Here is a 10078-nt window from a genome sequence, read left to right on the forward strand (position 1 = left end):
TCTACATTGAATCAGACTAGAGGAAGACAGTTCTTTGGACCTAAACTTATTCAAGAGGCAGAAGAACAAGTTTGTATAATTCGAGAGAATTTGAGGGTAGCTCAAACCAGGCAAAAGAGCTATGCTGATAATAGAAGAAGACCACTGGAATTTGAGGATTGAGGTTATGTGTACCTCAAGGTGTCACCACTTCGTGGAATGAGGAGATTCAAGGTTAAGGGCAAATTGTCCCCTCACTTTATTGGACCATTCTGAGTTTTTAGTTGAGTTGGAGAGATGGCCTATCAACTCGAGCTACCTAATAGTCTATCAGATGTGCATAATGTGTTCCATGTATCTCAACTTAAGAAATGTCTCTGTATACCTGAGGAACAATTACCAATGGATGAGCTCGGTGTTGAGGGTGATTTGACCTACATGGAGTATCTCGTCGAGATTCTTGATGTTTTGACTCGAGTTACAAGAAATAAGGTAATAAAGATGTGAAAGGTGCAATGGAGCCATCATGAAGAAGATGAAGCTACGTGGGAAAGAGAAGAAGAGCTTCGTATAGATTTTCCCCATCTTTTCCCTAGATCTTCCTAAATCTCGAGGACGAGATTATTTTTAAGGGGGGGTAGGATTTGTAATACCCACTTGGTAAGAAAGATCTAAAAGAGGAATTATATCACCCTATCTCTATATGTACTACCAATGTGTATCATTTCATGTGGACACATTACTTACACAAATAAATAAGTAACAAAAGACACTCAATTAAATCATGCATCATGTTGGATTTCATGTTGTGTGCATTTTGTGACAACAATGTAAAAAAAAATATGTTAATACCCAAATTAGAATTTAAATCCTAAAGGAAAATTCTAGAATTGAAACAAGAGAAGAAAATGCTTACATATAAGAACAAACAAATGTAAAATAATCCAACCAGGTTCCTATTGGTATTTGAAATTATACAGTGGATTTAAGTATGAACTTCACATTTATAAATTCAAATTTGGGATTTAATTTCGAATTTAAAAGAGAAAAGAAAAGGGAAAAGTAAAAATATAAAAGAGAAAATGAATAGAACCCCTAACTGGGCCTCAGCACCCCATTTCGGCCCACCAAGAAATATTACCGTGCAGCCCACTCCACTTCCGCTGCGCTGTTACTGTCGCTGACATGGCGGGCCCCGATTGTCAGCCTCGTCTCCACACTGCACCAGCCGAATGCCCACCACACGCGCCTCCTGCGTCCAGCGTTGGATGTGTCGCTGTTTGACTGGGCCACTTCCCGGGTCAACTCCTCTCTCGTGCCGTTCTCTTACACGTGGGACCCATCTAGCCAGCCCCTTAGTCCGCGTGCCACGCTCCTTCTCTCCGCGGAAGACCCGTGCCTGGCTGGTGGACCCCGGCGCTCGGATCCGTCTTCTTCGCGTCACCAGCCGCGCGGACTTGGCAAACGCCACGCTGGAACCTCGCCGCGCATCTCGGAGGCCCAACCGAATCCCAGTCGCGCGGCCAAGTCTCCTTCCCCACGTGCGCTACCCCTTGAAGTACGGCGCCGCTCGACCAACCATGACTCCCTTTCTTTCGCCAGGCCAGCCCCAAAATCGCGAGGAGAAGTGCGTAGTCGCCGGTGTGCAAGGGACCGGCATGGGGCCGCCACCGTGAAGTCTTGGTTCGGTGGTGCCTCTGCCCCAATTTGAGTCTCCCATGCATCGCCGGTGAGAATAGAAGCTGCCGGTGGGAAGAATCGCGCGGGGGTGCTGTTGTGGGCTCGGGAATTTCTCCCCGGAGTCTAGCCGCCACCGTAGAGCCGCGCCTGGCCGGGGCCAGGCTGAATGCTGCTGCGATCCACGGTGAGACATCCTCCAACCAGTTCGTTTATGCATTCACTTACGTTTGTGCGCGATAGGGCTCGGGTGGGGGAGATCTGCGTCCGATGAACCCGGAATTCCACACCGGAGCCTGGACTCGTGGCCAAGCCGCAGTGTGCTGCAGCTAGCTCCCCTCTCCGCCCTCCAACGATGGTAAGCACCTCCCTCTGGTTCGCAAACCTCCTCTCTTCGTTTAGCGTCGGTCGGATCGAGAATTCGAGCACTAGAACCTAGGATAGAGGGATCCGTTCATGGGCGCCGCCGCGGCAGATTTGTGCGTCGCCGTGTGAGTCGTTTGCCTCGGCCCTGTAGCGTGCGGAGGGTGGGAGATGATGTGTAAGCCGTAGATCTTAGGATGTGTGGCTTGGATTGGCTCGCGTGGACTGTTTTGGCCAAACTGATCTGGTTCGTCCGATCCAAATCATGCGCGTGTGAATCAACGTGAGCAACTTAAAATCTGGGACGTCGATCGTTGATCCAAGGACTTGCAAGACGTGCCGATCTGTTAAAAGACCAGTTTAATCTTCGCCGTGAGTTTTAGATCCGACGGCCAAGATCTCTCGATACCCCTTCGCGATGGTCATTTTTCTAAAGAGTCCTCGGGAAATAAGAAAATAGAACCCGCCGTCCCATATTGATGTTCACTGTGTCTAGGATAAGTTACCAGTGAGTCCCTGCAGTTTTCAGTATTTGATGCCCCATCCAGATAATTATAAAATCAGGAAAATGAATTAGAAAATGAGTTTTTAATATAAAAACAATTCATAGAATTGGTATAATTCATAGAAAATGCATATAAACTCCAAATTGGTCCATTCCAGTTTCTCAATTTTCATAACATTATTATCTAACCATTAGTGCCTCTGTTTTAACATGAAAGTCAATTTAAAATTTATCTATCACATAATCTTGTATTAAGCACATAAAACATTAGAAAATCCATAACTTAAAATATATAACTCCAAATTTAATGATTCCAGTTCCTGTGATCATATTTTATTGTCTAGTTTATTACTGTATATTATATTTGCATGTTTGATGTGATGTTAATTTTTGCTATACTATGTATGTATTGTGTTGATGCGAGTAGACGAGCAGGCTACACAGGATTCTGAGGTTCAGCTGGTAGAGAGAGCTGAGCAGGAGCTCGTTGAAGGCAAGTTGTGCCCTTGATCACTTCTTTTACCCATTCATGTTCTTGTTAATCATAATGATCTGCATAGGTTAATTTTGCTGGGACCCAATAGGTTACCCTAGATTTGACTATCTTTATACCTTGTTTCACCACTGGTTTTACTACTAAATTTTTGGGTAGTACATGCTATTGCTTTATGTGGATTTGGGTATAAAGATATTTATGACTCATGATTACACTTTCTATTATCTGTTCATTATTTTATGTTCATGATAAGATCATTATGTTAATGGGAACATGGAGAACCACCCGGGAAAACAGTGCTACCACAAGGGTTTAATGGGACGCCCTTGGCTGATTAACTAGGAAAGCTAGTGGAGGGCTGCCTTACCCGAAAGGGGCAAGGGCAGTAGGGGAGTGGTCAGTGTAGGGAGGTCCTTGGGTTGATTTTGCTGCGATGGCGGTCAGGCAAGAACCCTGCACTGGAGCTTCCTATAAACTGTAGCGGGTAGTCTGAAGCTAGTGGAACTTTATAAAGGCCTCGTAGTGGTACCCTGCCTCGCTTCCTAGGTAGAGGTGTATGGAGTCTGATCAACTCCGTGGCAAATGGGTAACACGACTTGTGGGTAAAGATGCGCAACCTCTGCAGAGTGTAAAACTGGTATACTAGCCGTGCTCACGGTCATGAGCGACTCGGACACTCACATGATTAATTTATGGAACTTAAACTTAAATTGTCATTTCATTGCATTTGGGATTATTTTATTATTACTTTTACTTATTATTACTATGGTTTGGTATTCACTTACACTTAGTAACTGCTAATAAAATTTTGACCAACTTATAAAAGCAATGCTCAGCTTCAGCCTTATATCATTGATCAGCCTTACACTTCATGAACTCCCACCTTTGGTGAGTTCATGCCACATTATTCCCCACAACTTGTTGAGCGATGAACGTATGTGAGCTCACTCTTGCTGTCTCACACCCCCCACAGGAGAAGAACAGGTGGTTCAGGAGGAGCCACAAGGCGAGGAGTTTGATCTGATCTAGGTGGCGTTTCTCAGTTGACATTGGCGCCGACGATCCTTAGTTCGTTTTATGTTTATTCTTTTATTTTGTAATAAGTCTTCCGCTATGTAATAAATACTCTGATGTTTGATGACATTTATCTCTATACACTCTGTTATTGTATATGTTGTCTTCTTGGCGCATGTATGAGATGCACCCGGCTTTATTCCTTAAAACCGGGTGTGACAGGCCCCTCCTGGGTCGCTCTTCTGCTTCTAGTCGGATGGATCAAAAGAACCGCAACCCTAACTGGGACCGTTGGGGGCAAAAAGATGCTCCTCAAGGTTCGCAATCTTGGGGGAAGAATCGGAGTCTCAGCTGGCGTCTGAAACCGGTAGCAGGAAAACCCGAGAACAAGGAAGGCATCCTTACCTCTTCTTCTGGTGATGGCGGCCAGTTAGGTATTCTCAAAACCCCTCCTCCAATTCTGAAAAAAGAGAATGAAATGGTGCGTCGTTTTTTCTGCCAAAAATATGGTACGGAGGGGCATCATGTTAGGGATTGCTTCAAATCTTTATGGTGTGAGATCTGTCGCAAAGAAACTCACAACACAGCGAGGTGCGTTCTCCCCAAACAAAACAAGCCTTGTATGCCTATTGTAGGTATGGTTGCGGATGGTTTAGGGTTTTACTCGTCCCACTTTTCCAAACCTCTGTCGAAAAAACCTAAGAGAAGTTTCATTGGTTTGGTTAAAGTGGTTGAGGGTTTGATTTCTTGAAAGGGAAATGTGCCCTTGGGCCATTTCTAAGTATTTTGGTGATTGAGTGTCAACACAAGTGCTTAAATGTGAATCAATGCCCATGGATGAACAAAGTGCAAATCTAGAGCAAAGGTATGTTTCTAAGTCTTAGTACATTGGTTTTGTGTACTAATATACTTGTCTAAGTATTAGAAACAGGAAGAAGAAGAGAAGAAGAAAGTTGGCTGTGTACAGCCAAGAGGCTGTCTCGGTCTGGGGCACCGGACTGTCCGGTGGTGCACCGGACAGTGTCCGGTGGTGCACCGGACAGTGTCCGGTGCGCCAGGCTGCCTCGACATGAAGACGCTGCTCTCGGGAATTTGCCGACGGCGTACGGCTAAAATTCACCGGACTGTCCGGTGTGCACCGGACTGTCCGGTGAGTCAACGGTCGGCCGAGCCAACGGTCGGCCGCAGAATCTGCGCGCGACACGTGGTCTGGCCAACGGTCGGAAGGAGGCACCGGACTGTCCGGTGTGCACCGGACTGTCCGGTGCGCCAGATCTGCAACGGTCGGCAACGGTCGGCTGCGCTGTTTATGGAAATAAATCGGGCACCGGACAGTGTCCGGTGTGCACCGGACTGTCCGGTGCGCCCGACGACAGAAGGCAAAGATGGCCTTCCAGATTTGTTCTCAACGGCTCCTAGCTGCCTTGGGGCTATAAAAGGGACCCCTAGGCGCATGGAGGGAGACACCAAGCAACCTTAGAGCATTCTTGATCATCCACACTCAGTCTTTGCGCATTCGTTTGTCATTCTAAGTGATTCGAGCTCCGTTCTAGTGAGAACTTTGAGATAGTCTTTTGAGCTCGATTCTTGGCCGTGTGTGTGCGCATTTTGCTGTGGATTTGTGTGTGTTGCTTCCCTCCCTTACTCCGTATTTCTTTGTGAATCTCAAGTGTAAGGGCGAGAGACTCCAAGTTGTGGAGATTCCTCGCAAACGGGAAATTGAAAGGAAAAGCATAACATTGTGGTATTCAAGTTGATCATTGGATCACTTGAGAGGAGTTGAGTGCAACTCTCGTCCGTTGGGACGCCACAACGTGGAGTAGGCAAGTTTTGTACTTGGCCGAACCACGGGATAAATCACTGTGTCTACTCTGTGTTGAACTCCTTGTGGTTATCATATTGTGCAAGATCTTCTCTCTAGCCACTTGGCATTAACTGTGCTAACACTTAATCAAAGTTTTGTGGCTTAAGTTTTGAAGTATACAGGATCACCTATTCACCCCCCCCCCTCTAGGTGCTCTCAATTGGTATCAAAGCCGTTCTCTTCAAGAAAGGGACTAACCGCCCGAAGAGATGGATCCTAAGGGGAAGGGAATCGTGATCAACGACAAGGAAAAGGAGTCCTTCGTCAACGAGCCAAAAGATGACAAATCCAACGACTCTGGCTCGGGCCACAGACGTAAAGATGGGAAGAAGAAAAAGACAAGACGTATCAAGGAGATCGTCTACTACGACAGCGACGAGTCTACTTCTTCCCACAAGGACGACGACTACGACAAACAAAAGACGGTTAACTCAAACTTCTCTTTTGATTATTCGCGCATTCCGCACAGCTCAAATGCTCATTTGCTCCCAATTCCACTTGGCAAGCCTCCTCACTTTGATGGAGAGGACTACGGATTTTGGAGTCACAAAATGCGTACACACCTATTTTCTCTCCATCCAAGCATTTGGGAGATTGTGGAAAGTGGAATGAAATTTGATAGCTCGGATAGTCCTTCATTTATTAATGAACACATCCATAAAAATGCACAAGCCACTACTGTGTTGCTAGCCTCTTTGTGCAGGGACGAGTATCACAAGGTGAGCGGCTTGGACAATGTCAAGCAGATTTGGGACACCCTCAAGATCTCTCATGAGGGGAATGATGTCACCTTGCTCACCAAGATGGAGTTGGTGGAAGGCGAGCTCGGACGATTCGCGATGATAAGGGGCGAGGAGCCGACGCAGACATACAACCGGCTCAAGATCCTTATCAACAAAATAAGGAGCTACGGGAGCACGCGATGGACGGATCACGACGTCGTCCGCCTAATGCTAAGGTCATTTACCGTTCTTGATCCTCATCTCGTGAACAATATTCGTGAGAATCCCAGGTACACGAAGATGACGCCCGAGGAGGTACTCGGAAAATTCGTAAGCGGGCGGATGATGATCAAGGAGGCAAGATACGTCGACGACGCCTTGAATGGTCCGATCAACGAGCCTCAACCCATTGCTCTCAAGGCAACAAGGAGCAAGGAGGCGCTACCCAGCAAGGTGGCACAAATTGAGGCTGCCGGTCTTAATGATGAAGAGATGGCCCTCATCATTAAAAGATTCAAGACGGTGCTAAAAGGTCACAAGGGGCAGCCAAGCAAGACCAAGACAAAGGGGAAGCGCTCATGCTTCAAGTGCGGTAAGATTGGTCATTTTATCGCTAACTGCCCCGATAACGATAGTGACCAGGAACAGGGGAACAAGAGGGAAAAGAAGAAGAATTACAAGAAGGCCAAGGGCGAGGCACACATCGGAAAGGAGTGGGATTCGGATTGCTCCTCCGACTCCGACAATGAAGGACTCGCCGCCACCGCCTTCAACAAGTCATCCCTCTTCCCCAACGAGCGTCACACATGCCTTATGGCAAGGGAGAAGAAGGTGAGTACTCGAGACTCCACTTATGCTTCTTCTAGTGATAATGAGTCTAGTGATGATGATGACAAAGACTATTCATGCTTATTCAAGGGCTTAGATAGATCTAAGATAGACAAAATCAATGAATTGATTGATGCCTTGAATGATAAGAATGTGCTTTTAGAAAAGCAAGAAGATTTGTTGTATGAAGAACATGACAAGTTTGTAGAAGCACAAAAATCACTTGCATTAGAGATTAAGAGAAATGAAATGCTTTCTTATGAGTTGTCTACATGTCATGATTCAATTGCTAGTTTAAAGAGCATAAATGATGATTTAAATGCTAAACTAGAAAAATCTAGTAAATCAACATCTTGTGTAGAACATGTTAAGATTTGCACTAGGTGTAAAGATTTTGATGTTGATGCTTGTAGCGATCATTTAGTTTCAATATCCAAATTAACTGAGGAATTGGCTAGTCTTAACGCCCAACTTAAGACTAGCAAGAATGAATTTGATAAACTAAAATTTGCAAGGGATGCCTACACGATCGGTAGACACCCCTCAATTAAGGATGGACTTGGCTACAAAAGGGAAGCCAAGAACTTAACAAGCCATAAGGCTCCCATTTCCGCTAAGGAGAAAGGGAAGGCCCCTATGGCTACTAGTGCTAAAAAGAACCATGCCTTTTTGTATCATGATAGAAAAAATTCTAGAAATGCTTTTAGAAGTTATGATGCTTTTTCACATGCTTATGATTCTTATGCTATGACTGCTTCTAGTTCTCATGTTGTGCATGATAGAAATGTTGGTAGAAGAAATGTTATTCACAATATGCCTAGGAGAAATGTTGTTAATGCTCATAGGAAAGTTCATGGACCTTCTACAATTTATCATGCACTAAATGCTTCCTTTGCTATTTGTAGAAAGGATAGGAAAATAGTTGCTAGGAAGTTAGGGGCAAAATGCAAGGGAGACAAAACTTGCATTTGGGTCCCTAAGGATATTTGCACTAACCTTGTAGGACCCAACAAGAGTTGGGTACCTAAGTCCCAAGCCTAAATTTGCCTTGCAGGTTTATGCATCCGGGGGTTCAAGCTGGATTATCGACAGCGGATGCACAAACCATATGACGGGGGAGAAGAAAATGTTCACTTCCTACGTCAAGAATAAGGATTCCCAAGATTCAATTATATTCGGTGATGGGAATCAAGGCAAGGTAAAAGGGTTAGGTAAAATTGCGATTTCTAATGAGCATTCTATCTCTAATGTATTTTTAGTAGAGAGTCTTGGATATAATTTGCTATCTGTTAGTCAATTATGTCATATGAGATATAACTGTCTATTTACAAATGTAGATGTGTCTGTCTTTAGAAGAAGTGATGGTTCACTAGCTTTTAAGGGTGTATTAGACGGCAAACTTTATTTAGTTGATTTTGCAAAAGAAGAGGCCGGTCTAGATGCATGCTTAATTGCTAAGACTGGCATGGGCTGGCTGTGGCATCGCCGCTTAGCACATGTGGGGATGAAGAACCTTCACAAGCTTCTAAAGGGAGAACACGTGATAGGTTTGACTAATGTGCATTTCGAAAAAGATAGACCTTGTGCAGCTTGTCAAGCAGGTAAACAAGTAGGAGGAGCGCATCACAACAAGAATGTGATGACCACTTCAAGACCCCTGGAGCTGCTGCATATGGACCTCTTCGGACCCGTCGCCTATCTGAGCATAGGAGGGAGTAAGTATGGTTTAGTTATTGTTGATGACTTTTCCCGCTTCACTTGGGTGTTCTTTTTGCAGGATAAATCTGAAACCCAAGGGACCCTCAAGCGCTTCCTCAGGAGAGCTCAAAATGAGTTTGAGCTCAAGGTGAAGAAGATAAGGAGCGACAACGGGTCCGAGTTCAAGAACCTTCAAGTGGAGGAGTTCCTTGAGGAGGAGGGGATCAAGCACGAGTTCTCCGCTCCCTACACACCACAGCAAAATGGTGTGGTAGAGAGGAAGAACAGGACGCTAATCGACATGGCGAGGACTATGCTTGGAGAATTCAAGACCCCCGAGCGTTTTTGGTCGGAAGACGTGAACACAGCTTGCCACGCCATCAACAGGGTCTACCTTCACCGCCTCCTCAAGAAGACGTCGTATGAGCTTCTAACCGGTAACAAACCCAATGTATCGTACTTTCGTGTATTTGGGAGCAAGTGCTACATTCTAGTGAAGAAGGGTAGAAATTCTAAGTTTGCTCCCAAAGCAGTAGAAGGGTTTTTGTTAGGTTATGACTCAAATACAAAGGCGTATAGAGTCTTCAACAAATCATCGGGTTTGGTTGAAGTCTCTAGCGACGTTGTATTTGATGAGACTAATGGCTCTCCAAGAGAGCAAGTTGTTGATAGTGATGATGTAGATGAAGAAGATGTTCCGACGGCAGCTATACGAACCATGGCGATTGGTGAAGTACGGCCACAGGAACAAGATGAACGAGATCAACCATCTTCCTCAACTACGGTGCTACCCCCAACTCAAGACGATGAACAGGTTCATCAACAGGAGGCGGATGATCAAGGGGGAGCACAAGATGATCATGTGATGGAGGAAGATGCGCAACCGGCACCTCCAACCCAAGTTCGAGCGATGATTCAAAGGGATCATCCCG

General features: G+C 45.4%; 1 long non-coding RNA gene across 1 annotated transcript; it reads left to right on the top strand.

Annotated features, from left to right (window-relative positions):
* The first annotated feature begins 1356 nt into the window (after positions 1–1356).
* On the top strand, positions 1357–3578 carry LOC103632828 (uncharacterized). The gene is made up of 3 exons (XR_556166.3): positions 1357–1843; positions 1900–2014; positions 2952–3578. It is a non-coding gene; the product is annotated as an uncharacterized lncRNA (long non-coding RNA).
* Positions 3579–10078: the final 6500 nt, after the last annotated feature.

Source organism: Zea mays, chromosome 7 (genome assembly GCF_902167145.1).
Source record: "Zea mays cultivar B73 chromosome 7, Zm-B73-REFERENCE-NAM-5.0, whole genome shotgun sequence".
In the NCBI taxonomy this organism is placed as follows: Eukaryota; Viridiplantae; Streptophyta; class Magnoliopsida; order Poales; family Poaceae; genus Zea; species Zea mays.